The 25,399-nt window shown below is 33.6% G+C and overlaps 1 long non-coding RNA gene across 1 annotated transcript in view; it reads right to left on the reverse strand.

The window, feature by feature from the left end:
• LOC145801051 (uncharacterized) overlaps positions 1-9,407 on the reverse strand; it is a 288,678-nt gene extending 279,271 nt beyond the window's left edge. Inside the window, exon 1 of the long non-coding RNA XR_014341901.1 lies at positions 9,127-9,407. This is a non-coding gene — a long non-coding RNA (uncharacterized LOC145801051). The remainder of the gene's footprint in view (positions 1-9,126) is intronic.
• Between the last annotated feature and the right edge of the window lie 15,992 nt (positions 9,408-25,399).

A 25,399-nucleotide genomic window follows, 5' to 3' on the forward strand; every position in this document is an offset into this window, starting at 1 on the left:
CCCATTATCGCAGATGTCGAATTACCCATTCCTTTGGGCCTGAAAATTAAAAAGAATTTTGATCAGCCCATTTACTCAGGCGCAGCCCACAGACAGGCGGAGCCCAATCCACAGACACAGCCTGCAAAGCACACGGACCAGCCCAGTGTGCCATCCCAGCCAGCCCAGCGAGCCAACCTACGTGCCAGCCTAGGTCCGCGCCCAGATCCGCGCGTCGACCCAGCGTCCAGCGCCCCGCGCCCGGACCCGCGTCCCTCTGCCTCGTCTGACCCGCGCGTTGACCAGCGGTTCACGCCGGTTCGGTCTCAGCCCGTCCAAACCGGTTCAGCACAGTACCCGGACCGGCAGCAGCCTGGTCCACTTGGTTTTTTGGGTCGTTCTCGCTCATTTCAAGGCCGTTTACAGTCATTCAAAAGCCAAAATTTTCAGAATTCTTCTAAGAATTTTTCTGTGGATCGTTGTACTAAATTTTCTGAAAACAAAATTCACGGAGGCGGCTATCCAAGGGTGTTACCAAGGAAAACATTCAAAGGAACATTGTTTAAAAGGCACCATTGTGTTCCTTGGGCTCTTAATTATTATTACAATACTTATAAGCAAAGTATTGGGTTTACTAGGCTTCGTATGAGTGAAAATGATAGTGTTGGTGATCATGTTAATCAAATGGAATTAATTGCTAAAGAATTATCCAATGTTGATCACTCTTTGTCGGACAAGATGCAAGTAACTACTATACTTAATAGTCTTCTCTTATCTTGGGATCATGTTATCACATCTTTAACTCATAGCGGACGAGAGATTTCAATGGTCACATTGCCTGTAATCTTAGTTTTGGAAGAAGAAAGGATGAAGCGCAGGTGTAAAGAAGAATTGTCTTCTAACTTGTTGATGGCACAATCTTCACCACAACCACAGAATAATACCCACACTCCATTCAACAAGAAAAAGACGACTTTTTTCAAGAAAAAATGGAAGAAGGGATTTCAGAAAGGATGGAAGAAACCACAAGAATGGCACAAACAACAACATCACAAGCATCAAATTAGTCCATGTTATAAGTGCGGTCAAAAAGGTCATATCAAAGCCAATTGTCCTCAGAAGAAGCAGAACAAGGATAATAATCCTGTTGCCATGACAATTTCTGAAGCATTGGTACTTGAGCTTTCATCAAATTCATGGTGGATTGATTCTGCTGCAACTAGACATATTGTGCAAAATAAAGACATGTTCATGAAGTTTACTGAAAAGAAGGTTGGTGAACACAGAATCTACATGGGCAACAACTCCTATAGTGATGTTTTGGGTATCGACAATTGTCAATTCTCTATTAAAGGGACTTCAATTGTGCTTAATGATGTGCTTTATGTACCTAATATTCGGCGAAATTTAATTTTAGTTCCGGTGTTAACTCAAAAAGGTTTTGAGGTTAATTTTAGGTTTAACACAATATTGATTAAGAAAGGGAGTGTATTAGTGAAAGGTGTAAGAGTGAATGACATTCACTCTCTTCCTATTGATAATAAAGTATGTATTTCTGATTATTTGCATGTTTCTACTAGTAATAGTTCTTATTTGTGGCATTTAAGGTTAGGTCACATTAATAAAAATAAAATGTCTCGAATGTTTAAAAGTGGTTTATTGCCTAAAGTATGTTCTGATGATTTTGACATAGGTGAACCATGTATCAAAGGTAAAATGACTAGCAAGCCATTTTTTAAACATTGAAAATCATCGGAATTACTTGAAATAATTCATTCGGACATTTGTGGGCCTTTAAGAACTAAAACTCATCGAAGTATGGAATACTTTATTACTTTCACTGATGATTATTCAAGATATGGACACATCTACCTTCTTAAACACAAATCAGAAGCACTTGAAAAGTTTAAGGAATATAAATTAGAGGTAGAAAAACAACTTGGTCGGTCCATTAAACACTTGAATAATGATAGAGGTGGTGAATATGAAGCTATGGATTCTTTCTGCAAAGAGTATGGCATAAAACATTTGTTTACAATGCCATATACACCACAACAAAATGGGGTTGCAGAAAGACGAAATCGTACTCTCATGGAAATGACAAGGTCTATGATGGCTCATGCTGATCTTCCTATTCATTTTTGGGGGGAAGCCTTGTCCACCGCTGCGTATATCTTAAATAGAGTTGAAACAAAAGCCAAACCTCTAACTCCTTATGAATGCTGGCATGGAACTACACCTAATGTTCAAACTCTCAAAGTTTGGGGGTGTAAGGCACATGTACTTATTCCCAAACCTTTAAGGGATAAATTAGGAAGCAAAACTTGGGAATGCAAGTTTATTGGTTATGTCGAAAATGGGAGTGGTTATCATTTTTACCATCCAGAACGTGGATTAATAGAAAGTAGAGATGCTATTTTTATTGAATCCATTGATCTTGTTACTCCTATTGAACAAATTGAATTGCTCTCTGAAGTATCTCAGGATTCTTCTCTTCCTTCTTTGTCACACAGTCCACATGTTCTTCTCGAACCATCTAACAGTGGGAGCAAACGCACATTACATGACGTTGTTTTACCTGCTTCGAATTCTGAGATAAGTGGGAGTAAGAGAGCAAGACGTCCATCTACGGTTTTGAAAGATCATTATGTTTTTCAAGTTGAAGAACTTAATAACTCAGTAGATGATCCTACTAGTTATAATGAAGCAATGAGTAGTAGTGATGCTCCACAATGGCTTGAGTCAATGAATGAAGAACTTGACTCGATCAAGAAAAATGATGTTTGGGAATTAACCGATCTTCCGAATGGAAGAAAAGCCATTGGTTGCAAATGGGTTCTTAGAAAGAAATTCAAAGTAGATGGAAGTTTGGAGAAATACAAGGCCAGGTTAGTTGCCAAGGGATTCACTCAACAACCTGGCATAGACTTCGTAGATACATATTCTCCTGTTGCAAAATTTGCCTCTATAAGGATTCTAATGGCTGTAGTAGCCAGGATGGATTTGGAATTGCATCAATTAGATGTTAAAACTGCTTTTCTCAATAGAGAATTAAAAGAAGAAATTTATATGATGCAACTTGATGGTTTCCATAACCAAGGCAACGAGGATAAAGTCTACAAGTTGAAGAAATCTCTATATGGACTTAAACAATCTTCAAGACAATGGTACTTGAAATTCCACCAAGCCATTTTAGAAATGGGCTATGTTGTAAGTCCATTAGATCACTGTGTTTATATCTGGAAAAATGTTGACAAGTTAGCAATATTATCTTTATACGTGGATGATATATTGTTAGCAGGAAACTGTCTAGATATAATTATAAAAACCAAAATTTTCTTAGCATCTAGATTTGAAATGAAAGACATGGGTCTTGCAACTTATGTTCTAGGAATTAGAATTTCAAGAGATAGAAATTCAAAATTATTATATCTAGATCAAGAGAAATATCTAAACAAAGTGCTCAAAAGATTTAATATGGATAACTGTAATTCTTTAAGTACGCCTGTTTGCAAGGGACAAAGTCTTAGTAAAAGTATGAGTCCTCAAACTAAGTCTGACATTGAGGAAATGAAAAATGTTCCGTATGCTCAAGCAGTAGGCAGCCTAATGTATGCCATGACAAGCACTAGACCTGACATCTGTCATGTAGTCGGATTGGTAAGTCGGTTTCAATCTAATCCAGGTAAGGAACATTGGCAAGCAGTCAAAAGAATATTCAGGTATTTAAAAGGCACTAAAAACTTTAAGTTATGTTTTGGTTTGTGTGATTTAGACATAAAAGGATACACTGATGCGGATTTTGCAGGAGATGTAGATGATAGAAAATCTACTAGTGGTCATGTGTTCTTGTTTGGTGGAACAACAGTTTCTTGGTTAAGTAAGAAACAGAGTTGTGTTGCAAAATATACTATGGAAGCTGAATATATAGCTTGCAGCACAGCCGTTAGTAATGCGGTCTGGATAAAACGATTTGTTGACAGTTTACAATTAGGTATATCTGTCAGACCAGTCAGTATGTTTTGTGACAATCAGTCTGCCATCTCATTAATAAAAAGTGGAGCAAATAGCTCTAAGGGAAAACATATTGATGTTAGTTACCACTATATTCAGGACATAGTGGAGAAAGGTGAAATAAAAGTCAACTATATATCCTCAGAAGAGATGGTGGCTGACCCTATGACCAAAGGGTTATCTCTGGAAAAATTCAGAGAACATATAGCTAATATGGGATTGAAAAATACCTAGTTAGGTGGTTTAGCTACTTATATAAGAGCATAGTCGGATGACTTTGGGGACGCCTAGATAACCGATGTTTTGCGACTCTATCTTACATAGAAACATGTGTTTGGTCAGGTAACAAGATAGAGGAACTGACAAGGTACGAATATTATAAGTTAGCATGAGATGTAAAGTCCATAATATGCAACGTGCTAACTAGATGATATTGTCTGCTTGATCAACAAAAAGTCATTGATAAGGTGTGTTAAGGAAAACCTTCAGGAATGGGTCTTAAAGGAAGTACTTAACAATAATTTCAGTGCAGGTCGACACAAGAAAAATGTGTACGGCTGAAGTCGTCAATGGTGATTGGGTATGGACTATAAACCCATTACTGAAAATTGATGCCGTTCACTTGTAATATAGTGAATTGAAGTCATCTGGAATGTGTTATCAGTGGGAGAACACATTCGTACGGGTGCGGTCAGATTGGTGACAAAAACGTGCGCACGTATGGCCAAGTCACAATCAGACGTCGATCTATGAGGTAATTTCATAGATGAAAGTTGGCATGAGGCAAAATTTTGGTACCAAGGTTAAAAATGCTCAACTCAGGTTTATCGTCTTATTATGGTGTGTTCAAGTGGGAGATGATGGAATAAAGAATGACCACACCATAAATTGGTGTGGCTCACTTCACTAAAATTCTTCTCCCTAGCAGTGTTATAAACCTTCCGGTAAGAATCCGTTAGTTGGTTGATAATTTGAATTCAAATTATCAACAGACACAACTCTGTGAAACATGGCAACTGTTCTTAGAATATACCTATTGCCAAGAGTCTCCTATTGATATATAAATAGTGACAACAGGTTGTGAATAAGAGATAGAAAAAGAACTACAAAATTAACTATTTTTCTATCTTCCGGATATTCAACATTCTTGCGTGATAAACACCCTCACGGGTATTCCGATTGATTGCCATTGATAGAACATCTTTCAATATATTCTTTAACAAGCAGAGAGAGAGAGAGAGAGAGAGAGAGAGAAGAGAAAGGGAGAGAGTAGCACACTGAAAGTGCAGTGAGATGAGGTAGAGCCCACTACACTTCACCCCACTGCACTTGTCAATTATTTTATTTATTGTTTATTGTTTATATATATATATATATATATAGATTCTTAACACATTTCTTAACACATCTATTGTATCACCATTCACTCTCTATTCACTCACTAAATTAAACAACTTGACGTACATTTTTAATTCTCACTTTTAACACTTTAACAAATCAATTGTGGATGCCGTAAACTCCACAAAAATGTTGATGCTGAATTACACAGGCAGTCGAAGAGGCTCATCTCAACTTTCATTTGCATTGCCATTCTGCACATCTCGACTTTCATTCTGCTCATCCTGACTTTCATTTGCATTGTCATTCCTCAATTTATTCATTAGGCTTCTAAATTCGGCAACAATTTTGACAAAATCATCTCTGATCTCATCATAGAAGCGATATACAACAATTCCAGAAACACAAACCCATATGCCCAAAGCCAACCATCCAATGGCTGGGACAATGATCAATATTGCCATCAGCAGAGATCATGTGATAGTGAACAAATTAAGTATCAACTTGAAATTTTCTTGTGCAGTTTGTATGGAAAAAATACTGAAATCGTAGTTTGTGGAGTTTAAATAAGAAGTTATGAATGGATGGAAGACTAAAAACTCTATATTAAGTATAGTTGATTATGTCCCATACATTATGTTTATACGTGATATGTATGTAAGTTTATATATTTAATAATATATGGATGGTATATTTATATATATGAAATAAATGTGTATATGCTTAAATTTACATGATATAAAATAAAGTCATGCAAGGAAAAAAAGCACTCAAATGCAAACCCACTAACCTGAAGGAGGAGAAATATCATGTATGTTTAGATTACCATCATGTGCTAATTGGTCAAGTGGTTTAAGTATCTTTTTTGATGTGTAATTTATGTAGACTCAAAGTTGAGTGTTTTATTGGAGAAATGTGGCCAAAGCTGTTGGGTTGCCCCCTTAGGAGACTCAAGTGGTAAAGGATCTTCTTTTAACTTCAAGCCTTAATTTGTCCAAGTGTTAATTAATTAATTGATTTTTATTTATTTCGTTTTAATCTATTTGTTGCCCCATGATGCTAGGACTGCACACAGACCTCCTTTTAAGCGTCAAGTTTTCCAAATATGGCCTGCATGTAAAAATAAGTAAACATAAACCACTAACTGGTAGCAGATTTGGCTGGGTTCCTGTATCTGAATTGGCATTGCATTTGCCACCCCTTTACCATACCTACTACCTTGTTTGCCCTTTTCATTGTGTCCATTGGGTGTTGTGAATTCAATTGTATTGCACTTAACCCTTTATTTTGTATTCTAATGCTCATTTCATTCTCTTGTGATGGTTTGTAGGGAGCTGGCAGCTAATTCTTATGATGAATTCCACAAAATTTTTTGGGTTTTCATTACATTGTCGGGTAGCATCCTCCAAACAACGTATCATCCATTTGAAACACATTATACAAAGGCGGGTAGCATTCGTTGTCACTATTGTGATCTATTTGTCACCATTGTTGGCTGAATTAGTACTCCATACCAACGGCAAAGATCATGTGACAGTGTACTTAATTTTTCACTATTACATAATCTCTGCCGTTGGTATGGAGTACTAATTCAGCCAACAATGATGAAAAATAGATCACAATAGTGACAACGAATGCTACCGCCTTTGTATAATGTGTTTCAAATGGATGATACGTTGTTTGGAGGATGCTACCCAACAATGTAATGAAAACCCAAAAAATTTTATGGAATTCATCATAAGAATTAGCTGCCAGCTCCCTACAAACCATCACAAGAGAATGAAATGAGCATTAGAATACAAAATAAAGGGTTAAGTGCAATACAATTGAATTCACAGGGCTGGCACCCAATGGACACACAAAGAAAAGGGCAAACAAGGTAGTAGGTATGGTAAAGGGGTGGCAAATGCAATGCCAATTCAGATACAAGAACCCAGCCAAATCTGCTACCAGTTAGTGGTTTATGTTTACTTATTTTTACATGCAGGCCATATTTGGAAAACTTGACGCTTAAAAGGAGGTCTGTGTGCAGTCCTAGCATCATGGGGCAACAAATAGATTAAAACGAAATAAATAAAAATCAATTAATTAATTAACACTTGGGCAAATTAATGCTTGAAGTTAAAAGAAGATACTTTACCACTTGAGTCTCCTAAGGGGGCAACCCAACAGCTTAGGCCACATTTCCCCAGTAAAACACTCAACTTTGAGTCTACATAAATTACACATCAAAAAAGATACTTAAACCACTTGACCAATTAGCACATGATATTAATCTAAACATACATGATATTTCTCCTCCTTCACGTTAGTGGGTTTGCATTTGAGTGCTTTTTTTCCTTGCATATGAGTTTATTTTATATCATATAAATTTAAGTATACACATTTATTTCATATATATAAATATACCATCCATATATTATTAAATATATAAACTTACATACATATCACGTATAAACATAATATAGGAGACATAATCAACTATACTTGATATAGAGTTTTTAGTCTTACATCCATTCATAACTTCTTATTGGATCTGAACTCCACAAACTACGATTTAAGTATTTCTTCCATACAAACTGCACAAGAAAATTTCAAGTTGAACATAGCTCTCATCTACAAAGCCCTCCTATTAGAGTTGTATTATGTGAAGAAATGCGGACATAACTATAAGATAGCTCTTAAATTCTTAATCTTTAATAGGCTGGAAATTTAAAATATGGTATATATTATGGCTATGAAAATAGTATAAAATCCAACAGTCAATTTTTGAGAAAAGCAAATCTAACAAAAAGGTTATGAAAGAGTCATAACACAATTTTACATACACACATTTCTACATATACACATTCATGGAGGTACACTTACATTCCTTTTAGCTAAGTTGAGTTTTTTCTTTTAGTTTCCTCTTCTCTTTTCTTACTTTCTTTCCTTTTTATTTGTTTTCTTTGAATATTTATATAGGCAACCCTCAACTACAACCCATTTTAACTCTCAGAAATTATATTACCTGATGGGTACACCCCTTAAACTCCAATCCGGTGCCCCTTTGATAGTCTACTGCAAAATTGAACATATGCAAGTCACATGCAAATTTACAAACTGAATTGACAATCTTACCCATCCATCTCTCTTCCTCTTCTAAATATACCTTTTGTTTTCTAAATATTTTTTGTATTTGATAGAGAGGAATGCATGCATATATCTACATATTCACATATATAACACAAATTGATTGCTTCGAAAAAATCGAGGTTACAACTTACATATACACACTGATTTATGTGTGCTTGTGCATGTCAAGAAATACACTCACACACATATGTATCCATTGCAGGTCGTGCATCATGGTCCTATCCAATTCCAAACTGAGAGAGCAGTGAATGACCAGTAGTCATACAAACATGTAACACCCCTATATATTTTGAGGTATAATTGATTAGGCGGTGGAAACTATATGCCACTCATGGCAATGTTTCATTGCCTTTTTTTGCACCTCTCACACATCACTTATCCTAAATTACTCATCATCCTTCTCTCATCTACCACCTCTCTCTTTCTTCTTTTTTTCTCTTCATTCTGTCAACTACACCACACTCAACGTCCATCTCCACCAAAGCACAACCAGCTCTGCTATTTCCTTTGGCAATCCACCTTTGCTACCCACAATTTGATCCACCATCAATCCAACTCTATGAAGTTATGGAAATTGTTTTTCCCCAATAAAATTAATAATTACAATTAAAATCCAAGATTAGCTATGTAAAAGGGACTGAGAGAGCTGATTGAACTAACCTTTGATGCTTGGGGTTCTCCATTTTCAATTCGCCCAAAATTCCAAGAGACCAGAGATATGAAACCAGATTCACAGTCCCAGAGAGAGAGAGAGAGAGATGGAAGTAGATTCACAGATCTGGAAACAAACTTTCCCAAAACCAGCAAAAGGATGTACCAGTCTCCGGCCGTCAGCCGAAATGTGCAAGCGTAGAATAAACAATGTTACTCACGCTGGTTGGTTTTGGTTTTCAGAATTTGATTTTCAAAAAATTCTACATATTTATTTTTTCTATTTGATGTTTTTTTTTTATTGAATTTTTTTAATATTTTAAATAATTTTTTTAATTTTTAAACGCATTTAACATTAATATATTTAAAAAATGTAATTTTTATGAAAAATCTTTTAAAAATTTACTAAATAAAAAAAATACAAAAAAATAAAATAAAAATTCAGCATATTTTACATATTTTTATGTATTTATTAATTTTTAAAATATTTTTTTCACAAATATTTTATTTTTTAAATACATTTAAATAAGGTGTCTAAAAAAGAAAAAAAATTTATTTAAAATTAAAAAAATATTCATTAAAAATAAAAAATAAAAAACCTAATTTCTAAAAAATTAAATGCAGAAAATTAAAAATGGGGGTGGGTGTTTTGTCGGGTCGGGCTTTTGCAAACAGGATTTGGACATGGGATTGAAGATGAGCTGGGCTTTAGCTCGACTCATCGCCGGGCCCAATTTGACCATTCCAAAACCGCTCTAAAGGGAGATTCCAAACCCATTTGGCCCAAGAGATCTGGGCCCAGCCCGACTCATCGTCAGGCCCAATTTGACTATTCTAAACCATGCCCTAGAAGGATCTTCAACACTTAGCGGCCCGCACAGGGCCACCGGTGTGAAACTTCCCACACACCAAACACCATCAAATCTTCCGGAAAACCGAAAGAACACCCGGAAAAACTTCAAAAGACAAGGGCTCCATATTTTAGCAAACTTGGGAGTCCCTGCAAATTCAAGTACACTCCACAAAAACTGTAGCTCGGATATAACAGATTTAATCATGTTGAGTCTCCGCAAATTCCATAGAGAGCATATATATCATCAAACACAAGCCAGAAAAGCACACAGATTTAATCATGTTTCAGCAAACTTGGGAGTCGATATATATATACAAGCGCACACACCCAGAAAGAGATTGGATTGAAAATCTTCAAAAACCCTGGAAGATTGTGAATTAAAAATGAAAGGTGGGGTTGTTATTCAAGATGGATTCATATATGACGAAGAAACCCATCTCCCCGTTTTCAAAACCTCTCTTTTCTTCTCTGGCAATGGCTTCACTGTCTACGATTGCAAAGGAGACCTCGTCTTTCCAGTCGACTCGTACAGACTCGACACTCGCGACCAGAAAAACAAACAGATTTTAATAATATAAATTTCTATCAAATAAAAACGTAATTTTGGAGGTCAGACAGCAGATTAACTCAAATCTGAAATGTTTCTGAGAGATTATAGAGAAAGAAAGACTACTTTCTAAAAACATTTTTAAGAAAATTTTACTTTTTTTTATTTTTTGTGTTTTTTTATTTTTATTAATTTTTTTTAATATTTTAAGTAATTTTTTTTTATTTTTTAGACATGTCTAACATAATTATACTTAAAAAATAAAAATTTTGTGAAAAAAATCTTTCAAAAATTCACTAAATATTAAAAATATGAAAATTATGTATATTTTTTGTATTTTTATGTATTTATTAATTTTTTAAAATATTTTTTCATAAATTTTTTACTTTTTAGATACATCTAAGTAAAGTGTATCTAAAAAAATAAAAAAAAATGTATAAAATATTAAAAATATTTACTAAAAATAAAAAAATACGAAAATTAAAAAATTTAATTTTCAAAAAACTTAAACTAAACTCACTCAATGATATTTTGGCCATCTCATCAAAACGAAAGTAAGAGCATGCGAAAGATGGGTCTGGGTCTGGGTCTGTTTGCAGTGCATATCTGTATCTGTATATAAAGCGAAATTATTCATTGCTGTGCCCCCACGAAGAATAATGTGCCTGTGCCAGGTAAGACGTTATGCGTCCACATGACACGTTATTATTGGCGTGATGCTAACGAATAATTTTCTATAACAATAATTTTAGAAATATTAAATTTTTTACCAAATAAATAATTAAATATCTCATATAAGTGTGGGGTCTGTAATTTTATAGATCTTATATTTATGTGAGATATTTAATTATTTATTTAGTAAAAAATGTAAAACTTATGGCATTTTTCTTTTCATAGGTCCCGTTTGGTAGAACTGTAGGAAAGTGATTATAGATTATAATTTATAGTTGTGTTAGTGCAGTTGTGGGATTATGGATTTCAGCTAGTATTTGGTAGATAAGTTGTAAAATAGTTTTTTTTTGTATAATTATCCCTTTTGCCCTTATATGATATAAAAATGATAATTTTATCATTTTTTTTCAATTAACATAATTAGTATTAATTAGGGCAAGTTTGGAATCTTTCAAAAAATATAAAAAGACAAAAAGTTACTTAAAAAGTTAAAAAATTAACACTATTCACCAATAGTCAACAATTACGACTGCACAACTCCCAATTCGAATTTTTCCCTACAAATCAATTTTTACAATTTTTTATTATACATTTTTCCATAAAAAGTCAAAAAGTTAACTCAAACATCTATATTTTCAACCTCAATTTTTTAGTCCAAAAAGACAAAAAAGTGCACTTTTATTTAGGACCCCAAACAACTTAGTATCAATTTATATAAAAATTGATACATTTAATAAAAATGTAATGACTTAATTAGTCTCAATGAATATTAAAATTATTAATTAGTATCAATTAATATTAATAATTTTTTTTCCTTGTTTCTTTTATTTATTTTTTCTTTTCTTAATTGATACATTTTTTCCCCTTGTTTCTTTCTTTTCTTAACTAATATTAATAATTAGTATCAATTAATATTAATATTAATATTTTTTTTCTTAATTAGTCTCAATGATATAAAAATATAATTTTTTTTTGCAATTAAAAATTGATACATTTTTTTTTCTTTTATTATTAATGGCTTAATTTTTTTTCTTAATAATTTTCTTTTCTTAAAAATTGATACATTTCCTTGTTTCTTTTAATAATACTAAAAATGTAATGGCTTAATTCGTCTCAATTAATACTAAAATGTAATGGCTTAATTAGTTACAAAATATACCAATTTATTAATATTTTATAATTTAATTATTAATTAGTATAAATTAATATAAAATTTATTTCATTAATGGCTTAATAAAAAAAATAGTATTAATTAATATAAAATTTATTATTATTATTATTATTAAAAACACACTAGCAACCCTTCTTCTCCGGCAGCCCCGGCAGTGGGCATAGTGCCGACGAGGCGCTAGGGTTTGAGATCGCGACGACGGAAGGGAGATTGTGACGGCATGGAAGGGATCTACTGCGATCGATCGCGACGGAGGACGGGGCGCTAGGGTTTTAGATCGCGACGTCGAAGAGAGAGATCTGCTGCGATTGCGATGGGTGTGGTTAGGGTTGTCGATTGCGAGCTCTGGTTCGTCATCGTTTGATTGTCACGCCGTCGATGGCGAGCTTTGGTTCATCGATGGCGAGCTAGGGATTTGCCCTTCTGGTTCGTGAGAGTGTGAGAGAGAGAGAGAGAGAGAGAGAAAAGAAAAAAAAAACCAGAAATCACCCCGTCGTTGGAAATCCTATTCGCCAAAAATCGCCTCCATTCGCTGGAAATCACCTCTTTGGCTCGTATGAGGGACAAAAATGAGTGTGTTTTGGTTTATATACATGGCACACTTGTAATAATTTGAAATTGTGAGGGGCATTTTAGTCATTTTACCCCTCACATCTCAACTGCGCGCTCAAGCTAATTTTTGACTTATAAATTAAGCTTCTCCTCCCTTACTCAAAGAATAGTTGATTTTTGACTTACAAAAAGCTATAATATGTATTGTTAAGTTGAACCAAACACATCAAAATAGCTTAAATTAAACTAAAAGCTGAAATAAACTGGAAATAAGCCCTACCAAACAGGGCCATAATCTACCATGGTTTAAATGTGAATGTTAGTCCCAATGAACACATATATGAAATGTCTGTTTTGCCCTAGTTTAAATGCCACTGTCCATGTTTTGTGCCTCCTATGAACAAATATATGAAATGTATATTTTGCCCCTTGGGATATATATAAAGCATCAATGTATAATGAACAATGTTTTCTACTTTCAATTAATAGTATCCTCTCATGTATTGACATGTTTGTTTTGCCCTTTGGTCAATGTCTATACAATATATATAAAGCATCAATGTATAGTGAATAGTATTTTCTGAAAATTCTATTTCTACACACTTAGTTACTTTAGTGTATACACTTAAGGAAATATTATTTTAATGATAATTATACCCTAAATTAAAATGACCATAATAGATATCCACCAATCTAAAACTCAAAGCATTTAATGGTTCGCTTCAACCATGGGCCTTAAGATGGTAGGGATCCAATTCAAGCCTTGCTCTCGTGGTGATGACTTATCATACGTAGCGTTCAAGTCTATATGGAAGGGTGGGATACTGACACTTTCTAAAATAAATATTGATAACACAACCATTTCTTTGCTTATGAGCATGGTTGCCTATGAACACTGCCCTGACACCCATGCTCATCCCTTATGGGCGACTAATTATATATATGCTTTCTAGATTCGATCATTGACTCTGCTAATGATGTTAAGGAGCTGAAATATACAGGTATCATCTACAGTTTTCTTAGGAACGATGATGAAGTTGTGAAAGTAATCCATGGAATGGCTATTGGGTTGGTGTCAGATTGTAGAGATACAATTTATTTTTTGGTCAAGTCTAGAATTGAAAAATACCATAGCCACAAAGGGAAGACCTGGATAGCATTCTGGATATCTGAAGTGATGCAGGACCATTTTAGGAGCCCCTGGACTGCCTTTGCTACAGTGTTTGCTCTTTTTTTCTCTTAAGTCATTATTTTGTTCAATGGAGTTTCTCTTCACTGTTGAAGTCTTCACTGTGAACCGAAATAGGAAAGATGTTGCTCTTCAACTTTGAATAGGTGTGTAGAAAGAGGGTTAGTGTGCGGAAAGAGGGTTGAGGTGGTGTGTGTACAATATATTAGTTAAGGATATAATTGGTATAATTGGTGTGTGGAATGAGAACAAAAATTAATAATCAAACTATTAAGTGTGTGCACTGAGGTAACTATGTGTGTGGAAATAGAATTTCTCAGTGTTTTCTGCCTCTGATGAATAGTAACCTTTCGTGTATTGAAATATCTATTTTGCCTCTTGGTCAATGTCTATACAATATATATCAAGCATCAATGTATACTGAACAGTGTTTTCTGTCTCGAATGAACAGTACCTCTCATGTGTTGAAATGTCTGTTTTGCCCTTTGATCTTTACTTATAATCATATATATTATTAAAAGCTGTGTTTTTCTCATGCTTAAGTGGCACGTTATAAGGGCTTACTTTTTTTAAGAATCACGTTAGCATGTATTTTCTTAATTACATAGAGTTCTATGCAAACCCAAAGATAATTTAAATTATACGAACTTCACCTATTCTATATAGACTCTATTTGACAAATATTTGTTTTCATATATTTTTTATGGTAAATTGAAATAATCCACAAATCCAATACCAATTTTGCGTTTTGCGTTTTTCTTCTTAAATCTTTCAAGGATATTAGGATTTTTTTTAATGCTAAATTGTCTTTTTTCTTCTTCTTCTTATTTTTTCGTGCATTATTCTATACCAATACCAATTTTATATTATTCTGTATTATGGATTTGTCGTTCAAATTTTATTGTGATTCTATATATGCAATTATATTTCATTTCCTACATTATTTTATATAATCATAACTCATAAGAGAAAAAACCTGTACAGCAATGATACTCTCGAAGAACCTCAAAAGTTTGGATTTACTTGAGTTATTTTTTCAATTGTTGAATAATAAGTTCTTTTACGTTTTGACATCATATTACAGATAATTAATCATTTCACACACTGAGATATATCTATCGTTTGGATGTTTTTATTATTTTTTCTTTTTGAGATTAAATGTTGTTATGTGATTCTTTCTTATTTCGTAGTTGTCAATTTTTTATATAGTTGATATTTTAATTTAATTAAGAGTATTTATTTTACAATCTTATAATTATATATATATATATATCATATATAAAATCATTATATGATAATCCAACTACAACATATTTCTATTTAATTTTTTAAATAAATTTTATATAATTTCTATTTCTACATATTTTTATTTTCCAAATGAATATAAAAGAAAATTAAATAGTTAGAATTACTCTTAATTTTATATTACTAATTTTTCTTCTCATTTAACTATTATTTTTAATATCAAAATGAGGATTTATTTTACTATTTTATAATTTAACATATATCATACAAAATTATTATATGATAATTACACATTAATAATATGATAGAACTAAAATTATCAAAATATACAAATAATTTAACTAAAATTAATATATATAAGTATCCAAGTAACAATTTTATAGAACGATAGCGCCAATATTATCAAAATAAATAATTAAAATTATATTAAAATTATTCTTTTATAACACTATACCATCAAATATTTTTTGAAAAAAAAAAAAAAAACACATGTATTGTATGGGTCAACTGCTAGTAAAACCTAAAAACAAAACTAACAAAACACAAATCATGTTTGTATTGCCTAGAGGAGGGAGATAGGGAGAGAGAGAGAGAGAGAGAGGAAGAAGAAGAAAAAGAAGAAGAAATCGAAGGAGACGGGGGAAGAAGACCCACCGGTGACTACCGCCACTATTGACATCTGTTTGCAGCAGCTAAGCAGCGAACGAGCTCTTGCACTTCTTTCTCCTACCAGTGTTTTCACACTCCCCTCTACCATCATTGAGGTTTGTTTTTTAGAAGTTATGGTTTTCATACATACAATATCTGATTTTTGTTTTTAAAACTTTTTTTCCCTATTCATTGTTTTTCTCTTCTTGTGAAAATAGTTTTTTTGGAATAGTTTTTCTTGATTGCAAAAAAAAAAAAAAAAAAAAAAAAAAAGCTACATGGACCAAATCCTAATTTTACCCATTTTTTTGGGCCACAAATCATAATCCCAACTGAATAATATGATGTTTTATACCTAAATCAACTAAAGAAGATGCAAGGCAAATAGAAAATAAAAATAAAAATACATGTAGATTTGTTTTGGGATCCTACCTAATAAAATTAGGGTTTTCTCATTTTTATATCTTTAGGTAAAGTATATTATTATTATTATTATTATTATTATTATTATTATTATTATTATTATTATTATTATTATTTATTGAGTAACGTAAAAATGGTGCTTATCCTATTTTTAATACTTCTTTCATGTTCTATTTTTGAAGGGGAAAATGATGTTTGATTTTCTTCATTTTTGTGGGTTTTTTCGTTTATTTTTTGATTTTTTTTTTCTTGTTATTTCTTTTGATTTTTTTTTGATTTTTTGTTCTTTCTTGTTTTTTTTTTCCTTGCTTTTCTTTATGTTTGTTTTTTATTTTATTTTTCTCCCAAGCAGTAAATTACGTCCAAATTTGGTTTGGCATTGGTGTTTTGCTCTTTTTAGGGTGAATATTGTATTTATTTTGAAATCCAAATTTATATGAGTAAAGGGTAAGGGTTGGAGATGCTCTTAGTTGTTTTTTCTTAGTGTAAGGTTGTAGTGAGCAAAAAATTATATTCATGTTATGTTGTTATGTTAATTGTTGTTTCTATGGTTCGACCTTTTTATATGTTTTAAAATTTATTCGTATTAGTTTGTAGATATTCATAATACTCATGATGTGAAGGTAATGTTTAGAGTTGTATATTGATATGTATAAATCTTTAATACGTATCTATGAAAAATCTATCCAATTTTATAATTTAAATACAACGTAAATGTTATTTGAACCTAGGAAAAAAGAAAAGAAAAAGTAGATGACATGAGAGATGACATGACATGACTAATAATAATTTTTTCTTTTACGTAGGTGTGTTCCGAAATTGAGAAGAGTTTTTTTTTTTTTTTCTTTATTATTTTTGCCAAAAGATTTATCCTTAAAAAGACGTTGTTTTGAGACTTTGAGCAAAGAGAGGCAATAACATCATTTCGGTGAGGCCGAAAATTTCGTCCATCTTGCATTTGTGCTATGGACATAATAATGGCGCGGTTCGGCCCATTTGGGCTCCAGTTCGGGTCGGCCCAAACAGGCCTCATAAGCTCTCATTTTTTTGGCAGGCTAGGCCTATGGACCAAAAAGTGGGGCCCAAGCCCAAGCTCAAGCCCAAACCCAAACCCTCTCAGAATAGGGCCTAGGGCCTGGGCTTAGGCCACGGGCCGAGCTTGGGTGGGCCTTTTTTCTTTTAATAGAAAAATGAACGATAAATATATTATCTATGTAAATTATTTATTAGGGATAAAAAAATAAAAGAAAAATTATATTAGAGTATTTTAGTTAAGATTAATGAGATGTTTTGTTTGGTTATGTTTCATTGTGGTATTTAAATTTAATTATATATGACTTATGTTTTTTTAATTATGAACTTATAACTAAAAAAATATGTAATTATGCAATTTTTTTTTCTTTTGAAATGAATAATTTTATATATATGAAAATGAAACTTTCAATATTAGAATATTAAATTAATTATATAACATTTATTGAATGAATAATCTTTATTTCAAAATGAAATAAAATATTACAAAAATTTATATCATTAAATAAAATAGGTGTAGATTATTGATGATGGTAGAGCAATTGCATCCTTATAGGTCAAGTGCATTCGAATTAGGTTGGCACCTAATATTAGCCTACCAATCATTTGTATTATACTCCATCTCAATAATCTAATACAAAAAAAGAAGAAGAAAGAATTGAAATAGTAAAAAACAAATTGTTGATCAATCATCGGAGTAGAGAGACGTTTCAGTCGCGTTGCCTGAGGATATGTCATTTAAATCATTTTGAATTCTCTTATTTTCACTATAATTTTATCTTCTCATAAGCACATGCATATGATCTCTGGATATCATCAATGTCTCAACCATGTGGGATGAAAGCCTGCTGTGGTAATCGCTTAGCACCAGTCCACTTGCACTAAAAGTTGTTTTCGAAGCAGTTGTAGAAATAGAAACGGTTAGTACATCAGGGGCCATCTGTGAAACCATAGGCCACATAATTTCATTTTGTTTCCACCAATCCAAAATGTGAAAATCATTGAAATCATCCACTGATAGGCTTTCCAAATAACGTTGTGGTTCAGAACTACTTACGCTTGTATGTTGAGATATTCTTCTACTTTTTATTGCTGAAAAAACACTTAATCTTCCGCCTCAAGATAAGACTGCTAGTGTAGTGTGTGTAGCTGTATTTACAGATACAGTTGCCTTGTATTCTTCAAATAATCTGTTGCATGTATGCATAACAGGGGCAAACTGTGTTTGATCAACGAAAATACATTCTAAAATTTTTTGCAAACCAACTTCTTTACACTCAGGATCAATTATTATGGCTAAACCTAAAAGATGAGGTAAATGATCAAAATATTTATCAAATTTTACTTTCATTGAAGTAATAATGGTTACATAATATTTATTACCCATATATTTTATTAAAACTTTAATTATTTCTGTTAACCTATGTAAAACAAATGGTGAAGTAGGAATATATATATGTATATAAGAAAATAATTTTGTTGAAGTATCAAAATTTTTAAAAAAATCTTTATATAAGGCTACTTGGCGCCAATTAAGTTCTGTGGGAGTCAGTACTCTTCCTTTTGATGTTGTTGCAAAAAATAAATCTATTGCTCTTCTTTGTTTATAAGCTCTTTTTAACATATTATATGTTGAATTGCACCTACTATCTATATCTAAAATTAATTTTTAATTGGCATACTTTCTCGTTGATAAATTTTTCTATATTCCAAAATTTGATTAGCAGAAGACATAATAGTAACAACTGTATTTTTTATTACAAATACATATGTCTCACATACATGCATAGCTTCTTTAACAATCAAGTTTAAAATATGAGCACAACAATGAACAAAAAATAAATCACCATCAGCAAGTAATTGTAAAGTTGATTTTAAATGTCCTATAGTTTGATTATTGTGACGACCTCACCACATATAATAATTAGCATTTGATTAACTAAGGAGATTTGAATTTTAATTGTTCATTATTCTTATTCGATTTGAGATTTATGGGAATTATTCTGTATGATTTGTATACGATTTGATTAAGGATTTATGTTAGGATTAGAAATTGAAAGCATAAATGGCTCAAAAAGGTGAAATTGATTAGTTGAATTAGTTTAATCAGAAGTTTAATAAAATAAAGTCTCTAACTTTCCAAGGAGGTCTTGATTCGTTGAAAGCCAAGGCTTGGATCCTGGAAATAGAAAAGTTGCTTGAAGTTTTTCCATGTTCAGAGGTACAAAAGGTTTTGTTAGCTACCTTTACTCTTCAAGAGGAAGCAAGACGATGGTGGATGCTAGTCCAAGAGGGTAATAATTCCATGACATGAGCTCAATTTGAGGAGGCTTTTTATGAAAAATATTTCCCTCAATGTGTCCGTGACCGTAAAGTGTCAGAGTTTGAGCAGTTGAAGCAGGGCACCAAGTCTGTGGATGAATACGAGGCTAAATTCATGGAGCTTTCTTGGTATGCACCACATATGGTAGACACAGATTATAAGAAAGCATAAAAATTCGATGGTGGACTGGATGTTGAAGTGTTGAACCAGGTGAATGTCCTTAAACTAATAAAGTGTGTAGATGTTCCTGATCGCGCTCTCATGGCCGAAGCTAACATTGCAACTCTTAAGCAAGCCAAGGCACCGGTGACTGAGTGGAAGGGAAAAAGTTCAATTGTGAGAACGGTCGGACTAATTTTCAGAATAAGAAGTAGAATACAGGGTCAAAAATGAGTTCCAGTCAAGGAAATAATTATATACCGCCATGCCTAGAATGTGGAAGAAGGCACAAAGGGGTGTGTTATAAAATTTCCAGGGCTTGTTTCCGGTGTGGAAAAATAGGCCACATGGTTAAAGACTATCCTCTCTTATCCCAAGGCATGAAAAGACTATTGGCAAGTTTTGCAGAATCCATCTCTACACCGAGATCAAATCCTAAAGTTGCTACAAGAAAGGAAACTTTGAGGCAAGACCAGGTTTTTGCTCTTGTACTGGGAGACGTCTAGAACATAAAGACAGTAGTGTCAGGTATGCTCTCTATCTATGTCCAGATTGCTTATGTTTTGATTAACTCGGGGTCTACGCATTCGTTTGTCTCATATGTTTTTTTCTTGAAAATTAACTAGATCATTGGAACCAATGCATTATTTGTTAGCTATATCATCTCCAACTAGAGGGTGACGTGTGCACATTTGTATCCTACATGTGACCTTGTTGTTGGGGATATGCATTTATATGTTGATTTGTTGCCCCTGAATATTGATCATTTCTATGTAATTTTGGAGATGGATTGGTTATCAAAATATCATGCTACGATTGACTGTGTAACTAAGCAAGTTATTTTTCCACCTACCTGATTTGCCTAAATTTAGCTTTAATGGAGTTGGTGTTGTGTCTCCCCCTTATTTGATTTCATCTATGAAGGCGTGTAAACTAATTAGAAAAGGTTGTAGAGGATATCTGTGTTGTGTAGACAGTATTTCTATCGTCAGAGAATTCCTAGATGTATTTACCGATGATTTGCTAGGGGATTTGATTAATAGGGAAATAGAGTTCACTATTGAGATAGTACTGAGTACACAACCAATTTCCAAGACTCCGTACCGAATGTTGACCACTGAATTGAAGGAGTTAAAGATTCAATTGTAAGAGTTGTTGGATAAGAAATTTATCAGGCCTAGTACCTCACCATGGGGCGCTTCGATTTTATTTTTGAAAAAGAAGGATGGCTCATTGAGATTCTGCATTGACTACCGTGAATTGGACAAGGTGACCATGAAGAAAAAGTATCCGTTGTCTCGCATTGACGACCTATTTGACCAATTGCAAGGGGCTTAAGTCTTCTCCAAAATTGATCTTAGATTCGGATATCACCAATTGAAAGTCAAAGTGGAAGATGTAGAAAAGATTGCTTTCTGGACAAGGTACAACCACTATGAATTTCTTGTTATGCCTTTCAGAGTAACTAATGCGCCTGTTGCATTTATGGATTTAATGAATAGAGTCTTCAAGCCATTCCTAGATGAGTTTGTTGTTGTTTTTATAGACAACATTTTGATTTATTCCAAAAGTAAGGAGGAACATTAACGACACTTAAGACTTGTTTTACAAACTTTGAGGGAGAAGAAATTGTGCGCTAAATTGTCTAAGTGTGAATTTTGACTTACGAGGGTTACATTTTTGGGGCATGTCATAACTAAAAATTGCATTTCTATTGATCCGCAAAAGATCGAGGCAGTTGTTAATTGGCCTAGACCGACCAGTGTTATTGAAGCCCGAAGTTTCTTGGGTTTGGCCCGGTACTACCGAAGATTTGTCAAAGATTTTTCTAAGATTGCTTTGCCTCTTACACAGTTGACATAAAAAGGGGTAACATTTGATTGGACTAATAAGAGGGAGTCAGCCTTTCAAGAATTAAAGACTCGGCTTGTGACTGCACCAATTCTTACCTTACCCTTAGGTACAGATGGTTTTACTATTTTCAGTGATGCCTCTTATAAAGGTTTGGGGTGTGTGTTGATGCAGAATGGAGAGGTGATTTCATATGCTTCCCGCCAACTAAAGCCACGAGAAAAGAATCACCCGACTCATGATTTGGAGCTTGCTGCTGTAATTTTTGCATTGAAGATTTGGCGCCACTACCTATATGGGGCAACATGTGAAGTTTATACGGATCACAATACTCTCAAGTACTTTTTCACCAAAAAATAGTTGAATATGAGACAATGGCGATGGCTAGAATTAATTAAGGACTATGATTTACAAATCTTGTACCACCCGGGGTAAGCAAATACTGTAGCCGATGCCCTCAATCAGAAATCAATTGGGAACTTGGCTTGTTTACTCACTGGACAAAAAGAATTGCTCCAAGAGTTAGAAAGAATTAAAGTTGAGATTGTTTTGCGAGAACAATGATGGACTTTAGCTGCTATTATTGCACAACCAGCACTCATTGAGGAGATTAAGGAGAAACAACAACAAGATGAATTCCTAAAGAAAGTGGTTGATGAAAGGGAATCTAAACCGATACCGGCTTTCATTTTTGAAAATGAAGTATTGAAATTTCAAGGGAGGTTATGTTTGTCCAATGACGTTGACTTGAAGAAGCAAATTATGCAAGAAGCCCACAGGTCAAAATTCTCCATCCATCCGGGGAATACAAAAATGTATAAAGATTTAAAGCTAAATTTTTGAGGAAATTGTTGAATTTGTGTCTAAGTGTTTCCAATGTAACAACTGCATCCTTGATTAATTGGTAAATTATGTGATTTGCCTTAATTATGTGTTTCTAAGCAAAATTGTGTGCCATAATTGTATGCCATGTGTTATATGTGTCATGTGTTCTTTGTGCCATGTGTTAATTGTATTGAATGAATGGGAACAAATAGATAGAAATGGGTAATAAACCTGTCTGAATCAGTAACCATAAGATTAAAATTAAATATTTGGAATAGACAAACAGAGCCTGATTCATAGTGGCATGTATCAATTTAGTGTGTTTTGAGGTAGTATGAAATGACAATTACACTAATTAAGAGCATATATTTTATTAAGCTAATTTAAGATTAATTAGAATTTATTACAGCTTGGCAACAAAATAAGAGAAAGATATATAGATAGATATTTGTAGAGACTTGGGAGAGGTCTAGAACAAAAGGAAGAGAAAGGGGGAAAAACTCTAGGGCAAGAAGGAAAAGAAGGGGAATTGAGCAATCTTCATCAAATTATCAACTTAAGGTAAGAAAATTTCCCTAAATCTCATGAATTAAAGTTGCCCTCATTATGAAATTATGAAGAAAAGGGGTGTAAGTGAATGTTTAGAACCCTAAAGAGGAAAATTCTTGGAAATAGCTCAAGGTGTTTACATCCATGGCATTATTCTTGTTTATTCATTTGTTTCTAGCATGAGTTGTGAGATTTGAGGAGAAATCTTCATGGACTATTGGTTTGGGAACTCACCATATGCATAGTTTTGTTTTCCTTCTTAACTCCAAGATTTTAGATCTTGTGAATGACCAAATGGGTATTGTTTTAAAGTTATGTTTTTGTTTGAAGTTAGAGTTATAGAATTGAAGATGTTTTTTCTGAGTTTTGGGCCTTGTTTGCATGAAATTGAAGTTGATTTTGGAAAAAGGAAAGAGTTCCATTTTCAGTAGATTTTTCGAATTGGATTTCACCCAGACCGCTCGAGCGACTTGGGCCACCGCATGAGCTGCCAAGCCTCCTTTGCCCAAAAATGCACACTGCTTAACCACCGCTCATGTGGCCAAGGCCACCGCACGTGTGGCCAATAGGGCAGATTTCGTTTGATTTTCTTTCCACTTTTCAGACTTCCGGTCCTCCGTTTGCATGGTTTTCATGTGCATTCGCATCTTATAAACATGAAGGAAATTAAGGAACAAGAAGGAGAAATTTAACGACTAAGTAACGAGTAATCGAACCAGTGAGACCGTATGTTGACCCATATACTTGCATGTGTTTATGTAGGTCAAACGTCGCGTCCTAGCCACGTGCTCCACGGAACTAACTGTGAGTGACAATGTTGCAAAGATATGTTTAAACTATATTTCTTTTTGACCGTTATTGTTAAGGACTGTTTCTAAATCAATATGATTTACTGAATGAATGGGTATTCCACCTCATGCAATATGTTCACGTGGCCCTTACTCGGGGGTAATAATACCATGGTTTATGTTCACATGGCCCTTACCCGAGGGTAACAATACCGTGGTTATGTTCACGTGGCCCTTGCTCGGGGGTAACAATGTCGTGGTCTATGTTTACATGGCCCTCGCCCGAGGGTAACAATACTGTGGCCTATATTCATGTGGCCCTTGCTTGGGGGGAATAATACCACGGCCAAATGTGTACAAGATATTGAGTTATATGATCATCTATATCGACTATGATCCTACCGACTATGATCTTAATGTGCCCGTGGATCCTTATGATTGCTATGCTTTTATCTAACGAACATGATATTGCTATATGAATGGACAAGTTACTGTAACTGCTTGACTTTAATGTCTAAACGGACATCATTCATAACCTCTTTACACATTTGTTATTCACTAGGCTTTAGCTCATAGTTTATATTTATTATGTAGGTGATCAAGCTCAAGAAAGGACCTAAAGGCGTCAACCTACCTTCTGTTTTATAAAGCCAATCATTATGTCTCCCTTCGAGATTTCTTTTGAACTAATTCCAAGGCTTTTGGGTGATTATGAGTTCACCCTTTTGTGAAGTAATCAAGTGACTTATAGTTAAGATCTTTTATTTTATGAATTTTAATTGAAGGATTAATTCCCTAGGTGTTGTATATGATTTTGGTACACGTGTATGATATAATATTAGGTGATTATATAGTGATTCATATAAAAGTTTTTTTTAATTCATTTTGGTTTCACAGCTCATTGGACGATGTAATGTAATATCATTGGCTTCTGCTAGCCCCTAATACTATTTACTGTTAAGCAGGCCTTTGGTAATCTTAGATTACTGGCCGGTTACGTCTCTAATCCCGTGGGGTGGGGGTTAGGTCATGATAGAGTGGTATCAGAGCACGAGTTATACCGTACACGCGCATCCAAAGGAGCTATACGATGTCGTAGAAAAGAAATTAGGGCATTGTATCGCATGTGTGAGTGTGTGTGGACTTGATATATGCATAAATGATATGAATGTGAGAATTGGCGAGCCTATGTTTATTATTTCCTGTTTTAAATAGACAAATGGAGAATGCAAGAAATGTAGATGAATCGGAGTTGTCGGATGCTAGAATAGACAGGCTGGAAAGAATGGTAGAATTGTAGAATAGACAGGCTGAAATGAGAACTTGATTCATTTGAATTAAGAAAGAATAAGCGTAGTAGAACTTCAGATTATTTAGACAAAAAAAGACAAGAGAAGTCAAATTTGATCAAGGAAGTGATATTGTGCTTTAATATGTATATGTTATGTGTTTGTG

Source organism: Camellia sinensis, chromosome 10 (assembly GCF_055761805.1).
Source record: "Camellia sinensis isolate YWXY chromosome 10, ASM5576180v1, whole genome shotgun sequence".
Taxonomy (NCBI): domain Eukaryota; kingdom Viridiplantae; phylum Streptophyta; class Magnoliopsida; order Ericales; family Theaceae; genus Camellia; species Camellia sinensis.